The following is a 12,634-nucleotide window of genomic DNA, read 5'->3' on the forward strand; positions in this document are numbered from 1 at the left end:
CAGTTTACTGTTGGTGAAAATAAGTAAGGAGCGAAATGTCTGAGTACGTTCAGTTCTGCTCAGCTGTTTGAAAATCAAATAACGTAAGGGGTTTACCAGCACATAATGCATTAATTTTCCTAAGGGGACGTTTCACATGTCGACCTTTAGCCGAGGATACCTCACTTGAATCTTCTGATTTTTTATTGTAGTTTCTGTAATTAGTGTAGCTATTGTTTATTGCTAGTGCGAAATTATAGAGAGAATTTCCTTTTAGTTGTAGTTTTACATTGTTGTACAGTAAAAGAGTTGCGGCATGCATGTTGATTTGCACCAAGTATTTCGCAGCTGCGCTTCCAATTAACGAGATATTATTATCAGTGCTATGTGAATGTGTTTTTTTTATTTTGATCTTCAAATTGTGCTTTTCTGTGTTATCGTGTGAAATATTGCGACAATAATGGCGTGTGAAAAACGTAATACTAGGTTCCAAAGTAAACTAAGAAAGACAGTGAAGACGAAAGTGCTGTGTTTGCGCCGCCGAGTAATGAATTAACTAATATTCAAAGTAGTAATTTGGTAATTGTGCATATGGAAATGGAGCGGGCTGCAAATAACGGTGTAGACAGTGAAACAATTAGTGAACAGGGAAGCATTATCGATCGACCGGTCGGCAACGGCTCTCCTCAGGAATCAGAAATGACAGGACACAAACTCGCAAATGCTGAAGATTCAGGTTTTGCGTCCTCACCGTTTTCTGAAATAACTCAAGACACATTCTCTGCTTTTCAAAATGCGAATATTGCCGGTTCAAATGCACTGCCGAATAGCACTGCGGAACATGTTTCAGACACCAGTGCATTGTTATTACAATTAGTGCCACAAATGGGACAAAAGCTTCAAAAGTTAGACACAATGGAACAAAATCAGGACAAACACAGCAACAGCTTCAAAAATGAAGACACCACGCTTGAACAAACACTTGAATGTTTAACTGCTGAATTACTTAAGATCGAATCTAAATGTCAAAAAGTCTGTAATGACGTAAAAACACAAATTTGTGAGCATCTTCAACCGATTTTTTCGCGTCATGAAAATGCATTACAGAATCATGAAGCAGCCATAAAAGAACTGCAAACTATTGTTCATGAAAATCACGACACCTTGCAAGCTAAAATTGACTCAGTTGCATCTACTGATTCGGTTACGCACCTTGCAAAAACTCAGGAAAACCTTAAGGACACAGTAGATATGATTTTAACACAAATGGACACTCTGAAACTTAGTTCAGAAAAATACACTGAGGAAATCAGTTCACTATCGGAGAAAGTAGCCGAACTTTCGGATCAGTTCACTAACTTATCTACAAAGGTAGATGATGATCTGAATGACACAAGACCTATAGCCTTCAATGACACAGAAGAATACGAACAAATTAGGAAATTCAAACAAAATCAGAATCAAATTAATACGCAACGCAAAAGAGAATTCCGGGAAGTACTAGATCAGTTGGTACAAATAATACAAGAATTACATATTTCAGAGGAGACTCGAGCTCCAACACGGGAAGAGGGACATAGATATATGGAACAGCGACAAAATAATAACATAGGGCACTTTGGAAATTATGTAAGAAATTGGCAACGTAAACCGAATTTTGAGATGGAACCGCCGTAACGACGTAACAATGGGCGACATGGGACTCGGCGACACGATGATTTTGACTATAAGTTGTTCATTACTACATGTCAAATCAAAACATTTAACAATTCTGGCAACGACATTCATCCACAAGCATGGCTCCATCAATTCTCTCATTGTTTTCCTCCCAACTGGTCATTGGAGCACAAGTTAGAATTTATGTGTGGCTATTTAGAGAATGAACCAGCTGTAAGAATGCGATCGGTCATTCAAGATTGTCATAGCGAAGGAGAATTTTATCATGCCTTCCTCTCAGCACGTTGGTCTCAAGCTACACAAGACAGAGTAAAACATAGCATCATAACGATGAAACATTTCGAACAATCTGAATTATCCAGTATTGTCAAATATTTCGAAGACATGTTACATAAGAATCAGCGTCTTTCAAACCCACACAGCCCCTCAGAACTCATCCGCATTTGCTTAATCAAATTGCCTGAACATTTACGACATATTATTTTGGCAAGACGTTGCAAGACGACATTGAAGCTTTTCAGGGACTGTTACAAGAATTGGAAATTGACACTGACAATCGCGGAACTGGAAAACAGGAGCACAACAATTACAGGTCACATACGCCACAATTCCGCGATGACAGAAATAATAACTGGACACGACAAGGCTATTCTTACGATGTAAATCGTGACCAAAACAGACACCCACCGTATGACAACCGTTGGCAGAGTAGTAATAACTACAGGAAAAGATCACCCCACTGCGGTAATGACTATCGCAGAGACAATCAGAGAAACAGGCAATATGGGAACCAAAATAATTATTATCAAGTGAGACAGAATAGCTTCAGACACAATGGTCCACCATGCAGTTACGATTCCGGGAGAAATTCTCCACCACATGACCGACAAAAAAGAAACTATGTAAACTATTGACAAAACGACAGACCTGAATTTCATCAGAACTGGGGGGATTCAAACAGGGCAGGGCCCTCTCGACAAGGTGAATTTGTAGAAGTTAGATCTCCAAATCCCAATAACGAAGCATGCCAACAAAGAGACAGACAATGACTCACACCACAAGCAGCCATGTTTGCCGGCTGGTTCAGAGAAAAATAACATAGACGCTAATCTTGAGAAAAATTTTAGCATTCTTTACCGACATATACTGCATGATAATTCCGTTCAAGTTGATCTGCTGCGTACTGAGGAAAGGTGAAGGATTACACCACATTTCACATGTAAAACCGTTTATTGAGAGATAATCTGCTTTTTAACTTAGTCTTTGCTATACAATTTTTCACTTTACATTACTAGTATGCTTTGTCAGACTTAGAATCTGTTAACATGCAACAATGTTTGAAGTTAAATATCCAGTCAAGTACCAAGAGAACTTATTTAAACAGAAATTACGAATGCATTGTTATGATGAACAGAGGACACAGTGTTGTTATTTGTACATTCTTGCTTGTTAGTTGCACGATTACGTAACGGCTATAAGGCTTACATACTTACAACATATACTGCTAATGAGATTTTAATGCAACATTTTTGTTTACTTGAAAAGACATTCTTTATTTAAAGTATTTCCTGTGGGATTAAAGATGACTTAGCACTTTGTTTCTTTGACAGCTGCACGATTATATCATGACGCTACTAATGTGTGACACAATTTACATTGTTTCTTTTGCGGTGTATCTGCTTTATATCTGCACGGTTTTTCTGTATTATTCTGGAAAGTAAAACACGTTTTAGTAGTAACTTTTGTAGCATAGCTACAATGAGATCGCCTCTTCTGTTGCACAACAGTACATTACATTACAGTACTTTCTTGATCACGGTACTGTATGTAATAACTACGATATCTATACGCATAGCATTTCGCTTTTGTTTATTACGAGGTAAGTACATTGACTTCCAGAGAACTTCGCTTGCGGACGACGATAATTACGACACTTGGCACATTTTTATCCTTAAGTAACGACAGAGATTATGTTACAACAAGATGCACAATTTAGCGAGGCAGTACACGTATTTGAGTGATTAATTTTGTACTTAAAACATTTATTTTTAAAGATTTTTGAATTACAAAGAAAGTTTTCTGTGATACATTTCATTCCATTGCTGTAATCTGTGACACCTGAGGGTATAATTACATTAATCCTCACGGGGGTACAATCTTACTTTGTGTACCATGTGTTTGGCAAGCACAAGGAGCCCTGTACTTGCTTATACAACTTTATAGATCGGTACCATATTTCTCTAATACATAATTACACATCTATCTGATTATTTAACAGAGAAACAAACATTTTTTTCTACATCAGTGAAATATGTTTATGTAATTACATAGTTGAATAACTTCACACTTATGATATTGTATTTTGTCTGTACTTTGTGAACTGTTCATATTTTTTCGGAACCATTGTGATACTATGTGAGATTTGAATGATGTATTTGGTATGGGATCATGATTTTTAAAGTACGTTTGAGGTAGATGACACTATTGTAATTAGCAGAGAATTTTTTTTTGGTTTTGACATTACTGTAGGAAGCTATGATGATTTTGAGATGTGATTGACCTGTTATGATGTTATTATTACGATGACGATGTGTATTATGCTGTTGAGGTGTGTTTATATATAAGCTGATGCTACCGCATATGAGGAATGTGATTACGTGTTGATATGTATATGAATAATGAATAGAAGTTAGGGACTCTGGTTTGTGAAAAAGGATGTAGGAAACCAAGAATCATACTTCAAGAGTTATGACTTGTGTGTCCATGTGTGAATGTATCACAACACTGCTATTCATAAGATTTCGTTTCTACGCATTTCTACTGTAATTTTTCTATCTGTGAATTTTTTTATATGAGATTGTCACTGTAGCGCAAACTGCTGTCGTAAGAAACTAAGTGACCTTGATGTAATGCGTTGTGGCACACAGCAGTGCCAGTGGCCTGGAGAAAAAGTCATTAGGTGAGAAAAAAGAGACCATTATCCCCGCTATTGACATTTCTTTGTAGAAAGCATCGCAAATCCTACACGCTCGAACTTGAAAACATATGATTACACTTTGGAGTTCTTAATTTATGATATTTACTAAAATGCCTAATTAAGTGATGAGAAACACTTTACATCTATTGTCTTTCTACTTGAGAGATTTTTTTACTGCCTTTGGCGACGCCATTTGCGTAGTGAATGAGGTTTTTGTGAATATATATTTGCTCAGTTCTTTTAATATCTAGTTTCTAGCTGCACTGCAGCATTGTTTAAAATAAAATTTTGTAGATGTACTAATATAGATATTTTATGCCTACAGATCCAGTAAATAATAACTTTATGATCTACTTTAAAAAAAACGAAGGAGCACAAAAAGACATTTCTCTTCACAGGAATTGCACACACAATTTTCTTTTCAAGCACTTGGTAATTTCTTTTGTAGAATAAGTTATGGTGCACCACTTTAATTACATAGACATTAAGATGTGAATAGACATTTCCTGTATCTGTGTTGTTGTCTTTAGTGTATTTTTTTTTGTGCTTGAGCTTTGTCATGTTTAGGTATAAGTTATAGCATTGCTGCTGCTGTTTTCCAGGCATAGTGTTACTGAATTTGACTTTGTATTACTCTGTTAAGCCAGTTTTACTACTGATTTATTTTTCTTGTTGCTGCACATTGGCTCATATTCGTTGTAATGTTGCATTTGCTGTGCTAATTTAGATATACTGCTGCTTGCTTTGCCAATTTGCATTTTTTGTCATTGCTGTTTGTGTTAATTGGTTTGTACTGGCGCATGTCCTCGTCCCTTAATATATATGTCTGAGCTCCATAGATTTAAGTTAGCTTAAGAGGGGCTAGACTATATAAGAAACTAACTATGGAGAATAGAGAAAGAATGCATTGAAAAGTTATAGGAAAGAGATTTGGGCCAAAATGAGTATTGTACACTGAGAAATAATTATTGTGAAAGAAATATGAATAGAATACAGAAAGCAGGCATAGGTAGGACTTTTTGGGAATAATGATGAATGAAGGGAGATCTCCAAGAAGTAAAGAAAGTTTTGTTTGCAAAATACTGCAGTGAAACAAACCCTGTCCTTTCCTTTTGTATTATTCCGCTATGTGTTTGTGTACCCTTGTGTATATGTGCTCTTCCTGTCTTTATGTGTTTATCTGATGAGACTTATGTTGTAGAATTTTTCTAATACTCAGCTACATTCACTATGATGAGGAATACTGTTATCCTCAAACATAATTTGCATTTATAATATGTTATTTACATTGTAAAGATGTTTAGACATTATTTATTCTGTTTTGTTTTAATGCTCATGTGTGAAGTTGATGTTTCGAAAGTTATTCTGACCTTTTATATATTTACTTATGTCATAATTCCTGTAACACTGATGTATATGTTTATTTCTATTCTTTTATAAAGCCTGTACTACTACAAATGTTATCTGTATCGTTATGTTCTTTAATTGTGTATTTTTTACCTTTGTAATTGTATTCTCATGTCGTAAATTCATAATTGTATAGACACCAGTTCTTCAAATTAAGTTTCATTTCACTGCACACGTTGCTGTTGGTCATTGTATATGCACAACAGATGAGAAGTTGGGACTGTTAGTGTTTGCACATGTGTTGATAATTCAGCAAGGGACTAGTTAACACCATTGCTGGTTCTGAGGATAATTCCAAAAATTTCGTGAGTGCACAAGTGGTGGTTTATGGACTTGCTGTATAGTACAAAACTATTCGATGGTGATTGTGCACCTGCACAGTCGCAACAGATGGCTGCTAGCTTTCTCTACAAGGACTGAAGTGGGTATGCACCTTTGATGGCCCACCAATACCATTATTTATACAAGGACTACAGTGGGTCTGCACCTCTGGTGGCCCACCAATACCGTAATCTGTAACAGGACTACAGTGGTCTGCTCTGTGATGTCCCACCTATCAATATTCTTCAAAACTTCGACTGACTCTGCTGTGGGTTTGCTCTGTTGTGCCCCATTACCTGAGCGCATGTCAAGAGTCAGCACTGTCTTTCCGTTGGATGGACAACACTATTTCTTCAAGACTACATGGAAATCCACTACTTCCATATGCATTTTCTTTTACTGCTCAGACTTTAAGAAAAACACTGCAATTTTACTGTGATGAACGATCAGGACTGTCTTTATGGACTGTGAGAAAATTTTAGGTTTTGACCAACATTGTATCAATAAGTGTGTGCATTAAATTTCTTTGTTATTGTAACTGTGAAAAAAATTTAACAAATATGTACTGGCCAGTGCCAAAAACAATTTGTACAATTTTTTGTGGGGAGCAAGGGGACTATGTAAATAGGCTGTTTAGGTTCTTATATTGGTAACGCCACCGCCACGTAGCACTCTGTATGAAAATCACTGGCTGTGCTGTGTGCAGTCTGTGGTTGGGTGGCATCGTTGGAATTTGCGATTGTAGTGTTGGGCAGTTAGCTGTTAACAGCGCGTAGTGTTGCGCAGTTGGAGATGAGCCGCCAGCAGTGGTGGATGTGGGGAGAGAAATGGTGGAGTTTTGAAAGCGGATGATCTGGACGTGTGTCCATCAGAGACAGTAAATTTGTAAGACTGGATGTCATGAACTACTATATATATTATGACTTTTGAACACTATTAAGGTAAATACATTGTTTGTTCTCTATCAAAATCTTTCATTTGCTAACTATGTCTATCAGCAGTTAGTGCCTTCAGTAGTTTGAATGTTTTATTTAGCTGGCAGTAGTGGCGCTCGCTGTATTGCAGTAGTTTGAGTAACGAAGATTTTTGTGAGGAAAGTGATTTGTGAAAGGTATAGGTTAATGTTAGTCAGGGCCATTCTTTTGTAGGGATAATTGAAAGTCAGATTGCGTTGCGCTAAAAACATTGTGTGTCAGTTTAGTGTTGATCAGAATAGGTAAAGAGCGAAATGTCTGAGTACGTTCAGTTCTGCCCAGCTGTGTGAAAATCAAATACTGTAAGAGGCTTATCAGCACAGTAATTCATTAATTTTTCTAAAGGGGCGTTTCAACCTAATATCCATTTTAATAGAAGACCTCACAAACCACCCGGTTAGCAACTTTATAGCGGTATTTTCCCTTGAGTGTGGTAAGCTGTGGACACTGCCAAAAGCTACTTTGCGGAATTGCTGCGTAATGTAGAGCCGTGGCCTCTGCTGTGATGTGTCGCACCGTATTTTGATCTTGCTTCCTGGCGCTACTATTTGTTCCAGTCGCAAACCTGCGCGCCGATCTGTTTGTATTCGCGAAAAATAATCGGCGTCTATTTTCTCTGTGCCTCTAATGTGTCGTATGTCTTTAGTGAACTGGCTGACGAACTCCGTGTGTTACAACTGCCATGGCGAAGATTTGTCGATGATGTTGTAGAAGGCTGATACTGAAACTTCTTTACTAAATTTTTACTTAAACTGAAATAACTGAGAAGATGAAACTTATTAATTTAATTCTGAAACTGCTGAGTGAAACTGAACATACAGAGCCATTGCTATTTTATCATTTCAACACTGACCTACAGAATTTGCCCTGAGAAACAGAACTCAAACTTCTCCTATTCATTAATTACCCACAATATTCAACAGTAACGTGATCTGAGTGCTTTAAAATTGATAGCCTGACTTCAAATAATTAATACAAAAGAATGGCCCTGAATTAGAGGAATTCCTAACAATAACCTATACATTACATAAGTCACTTACCTCACACAAATCTTCATTACCCGAACTACAGCAATGCCGCAAGCACCAATACTGGCAGCTAAATAAAAGATTCTAACTATTGAAGGCTCTAACTACTGATAGGCATGTGGTTAGCAAAGGAAAGATTTTTTTTTGCAAAACGAACACTGTACTTTTACCTTAATAGTATAACAACCAGTTAAAAAATATTTATAATTGTCCGTGACATCCAGTTCCAAAATTATATAATCATGAATAATATACAATCTCCAAATCTGACACATCCAGATCGTCTGCTCGCTCTAATTCTGAAAACCTCCAACACTGCTAAATATTAACCTCTAACCCCCATCACTAGTGACTACTCACACCCAGTGTTGCCAACTCCAAAAAACCCGAGTCGCTAGAGTCAATATCAAAAGTCGCTAGAAAGTAACTAAAATTGATTTTACTAGGGGTGTACTGAAAATTTCGTGCTGTGAATGGTGAAATAACAAAGTGGGCGGGGGATAATAAAATATTAATAAAAATTGTCTCATACATAATTGCTATATTGGCTTAATTAAATGATGCATTGCTTGCAAGAACATATGTATAAAATACGCTAACGTTTAATTAAACATGTTATCATAATTGACGCAACACATAAATTGTTGTTTCAATCACAGTAGTCAAATATACTAGAAATATACAACTATATTTGTAACAAAAGAAAGAGAGAACTCAAATTAGGTTACAAAATATATACATACCGGTATGTGAGCTATTCATCGTCGTCACTCAGAAGATCGAATTACTCTTCTGTTTCATGTTCTGACAGAACTGTAGTTGATGTAGAGGGCTGAACTTCGTTCAAAAGATGATGTTGCAGTTCGACTGGTTTTGTTGCAAAAGAATAACTTTCGTTCGTTCCAATTAGCTCAATACGTCTGACGGTATGTCAAAAGGTGGACAATCTTTATTTTGTTTCTTCAGCTGGTCTCTCAATATGATCAAAGCGTTAATTGTCTTTAACGATAATCTGTTACGTTGTTTAGTATTTAATGTTCATAGAACTGAATATTCTATCCACTTTTGCATTTGAATGCGGTAGACATAGAACAGTCATTGCTAGCTGTGAAATCAAAGAAAAAGGATCCTCCCCTGTGGCATTTTTATACTGCAAAACGTCACTCCAAAATCGAACAGTGTTAGTAGTGTTATTCCACTTAATAAAGTTTCTATTATGCCATTCTTGCAGCATACCGTTATGAAATCGCCACTAAAACCCAATTCTTTGGCCACATCTGCTACAGCATTATTTTTATTCACTTTTAGTGTTTCTTTAACATTCAGCATTGACGTTTTTTTTCAGGATTGTAACGTTACTTGGAAGTCTTTGTTGAATTTCTTTTATGAGTTTCAGACTAAACTGAATGTATCTCTTCTTCAAATAAACTTTATTTTCTTCAGACAAACTTGACTCAGGCAATTTCTGTTCAAACATAAAGCCAAGGTTCGGATTTGCGTACATACATTCGCTTGGAACTGGTGTTGTCAACAAATCAACAGTTGGAAAAACTATGTTTTGTACGAGTGACTGAATGAGAAATACAAGTATATCTAGTAATTTAGTGAGGTCATTGTCTTCTCCTTCACAAGCTTTTATTGCTATATGTACGTCTTTTAAAACATGGTTAACGTTAACATCTAAAGATGATTTGAGTCATCACAATACATCTTGTACAAAAGATCGGTAGTGTAACAATTGTCTTGAACCATGGCAAGTGAAAAATGTAGCTTTAGTTCTTCCCTTTTTTTTTGGTCGTCAGTCGACTGACTGGTTTGATGCGGCCCGCCACGAATTCCTTTCCTGTGCTAACCTCTTCATCTCAGAGTAGCACTTGCAACCTACGTCCTCAATTATTTGCTTGACGTATTCCAGTCTCTGTCTTCCTCTACAGTTTTTGCCCTCTACAGCTCCCTCTAACAGATGTCCTATCATCCTGTCCCTTCTCCTTATCATTGTTTTCCACATATTCCTTTCCTCTCCGATTCTGCGTAGAACCTCCTCATTCCTTACCTTATCAGTCCACCTAATTTTCAACATTCGTCTATAGCACCACATCTCAATTGCTTCGATTCTCTTCTGTTCTGGTTTTCCCACAGTCCATGTTTCACTACCATACAATGCTGTACTCCAGACGTACATCCTCAGCAATTTCTTCCTCAAATTAAGGCCGGTATTTGATATTAGTAGACTTCTCTTGGCCAGAAATGCCTTTTTTGCCAAAGCGTGTCTGCTTTTGATGTCATTCTTGCTCTGTCCGTCATTGGTTGTTTTACTGCCTAGGTAGCAGAATTCCTTAACTTCATTGACTTCGTGACCACCAATCCTGATGTTAAGTTTATCGCTGTTCTCATTTCTACTACTTCTCATTACCTTCGACTTTCTCCGATTTACTCTCAAACCATACTGTGTACTCATTAGACTGTTCATTCCGTTCAGCAGATCATTTAATTCTTCTTCACTTTCATTCAGGATAGCAATGTCATCAGCGAATCGTGTCATTGATATCCTTTCACCTTGTATTTTAATTCCACTCCTGAACCTTTCTTTTATTTCCATCATTGCTTCCTCGATGTACAGATTGAAGAGTAGGGGCGAAAGGCTACAGCCTTGTCTTACTCCCTTCTTAATACGAGCACTTCGTTCTTGATCGTCCACTCTTATTATTCCCTCTTGATTGTTGTACATACTGTATATGGCCCGTCTCTCCCTATAGCTGACCCCTACTTTTTTCAGAATCTTGAAGAGCTTGCACCATTTTATATTGTCGAACGCTTTTTCCAGGTCGACAAATCCTGGTTTGATGCAGCTCTCCATGCTACTCTATCCTGTGCAAGCTTCTTCATCTCCCAGTACTTTTTACCCTCCATGTTGCCGTCCAGTGCTAAATCTGTGATCCCTTGATGCCTCAGAACATGTCCTACCAACCGGTCCCTTCTTCTTGTCAAGTTGTGTCACAAACTCCTCTTCCTCCCCAATTCTATTCAATACCTCATCAATAGCTATGTGATCTACCCATCTAATCTTGAGCATTCTTCTGTAGCACCACATTTCGAAAGCTTCTATTCTCTTCTTGTCCAAACTATTTATCATCCATGTTTCACTTCCATACATGGCTACACTCCATACAAATACTTTCAGAAACGACTTCCTGACACTTAAATCTATACTCGATGTTAACAAATTTCTCTTCTTCAGAAATGTTTTCCTTGCCATTGCCAGTCTACATTTTATATCCTCTCTACTTCGACCATCGTCAGTTATTTTGTTCCCCGAATAGCAAAACTCTTTTACTACTTTAAGTGTCTCATTTCCTAATCAAATTCCCTCAGCATCACCCGATTTAATTCGACTACATTCTATTATCCTTTTGTTGATGTTCATCTTATATCCTCCTTTCAATACACTGCCCATCCGGTTCAACTGCTCTTCCAAGTCCTTTGCTGTCTCTGACAGAATACAATGTCATCGGCGAACCTCAACGTTTTTATTTCTTCTCCATGGACTTTAATACCTACTCCGAATTTTCTTTGTTTCCTTTACTGCTTGCTCAATATACAGATTGAATAACATCGGGGACAGGCTACAACCCTGTCTCACTCCCTTCCCAATCGCTGCTTCCCTTCCATGCCATTCGACTCTTATAACTGCCATCTGGTTTCTGTACAAATTGTAAATAGCCTTTCGCTCCCTGTATTTTACCCCTGCCACCTTTAGAATTTGAAAGAGAGTATTCCAGTCAACATTGTCAAAAGCTTTCTCTAAGTCTACAAATGCTAGAAATGTTGGTTTGTCTTTCCTTAATCTATTTTCTAAGATAAGTCGTAGGGTCAGTATTGCCTCACGTGTTCCAACATTTCTGCGAAATCCAAACTGATCTTCCCCGAGGTCGGCTTCTACCAGTTTTTCTATTCGTCTGTAAAGAATTCGCGTTAGTATTTTGCAGCTGTGACTTATTAAACTGATAGTTAGGTAATTTTCACATCTGTCAACCCCTGCCTTCTTTGGGATTGCAATTATTATATTCTTCTTGAAGTCTGAGTGTATTTCGCCTGTCTCATACATCTTGCTCACTAGATGGTAGAGTTTTGTCATGACAGGCTCTCCCAAGGCCGTCAGTAGTTCCAATGGAATGTTGTCTACTCCCGGGGCCTTGTTTCGACTCAGGTCTTTCAGTGCTCTGTCAAACTCTTCACACAGTATAGTATCTCCCATTTCATCTTCATCTACA

This window comes from Schistocerca gregaria, chromosome 4 (assembly GCF_023897955.1).
Source record: "Schistocerca gregaria isolate iqSchGreg1 chromosome 4, iqSchGreg1.2, whole genome shotgun sequence".
Classification (NCBI taxonomy): Eukaryota; Metazoa; Arthropoda; class Insecta; order Orthoptera; family Acrididae; genus Schistocerca; species Schistocerca gregaria.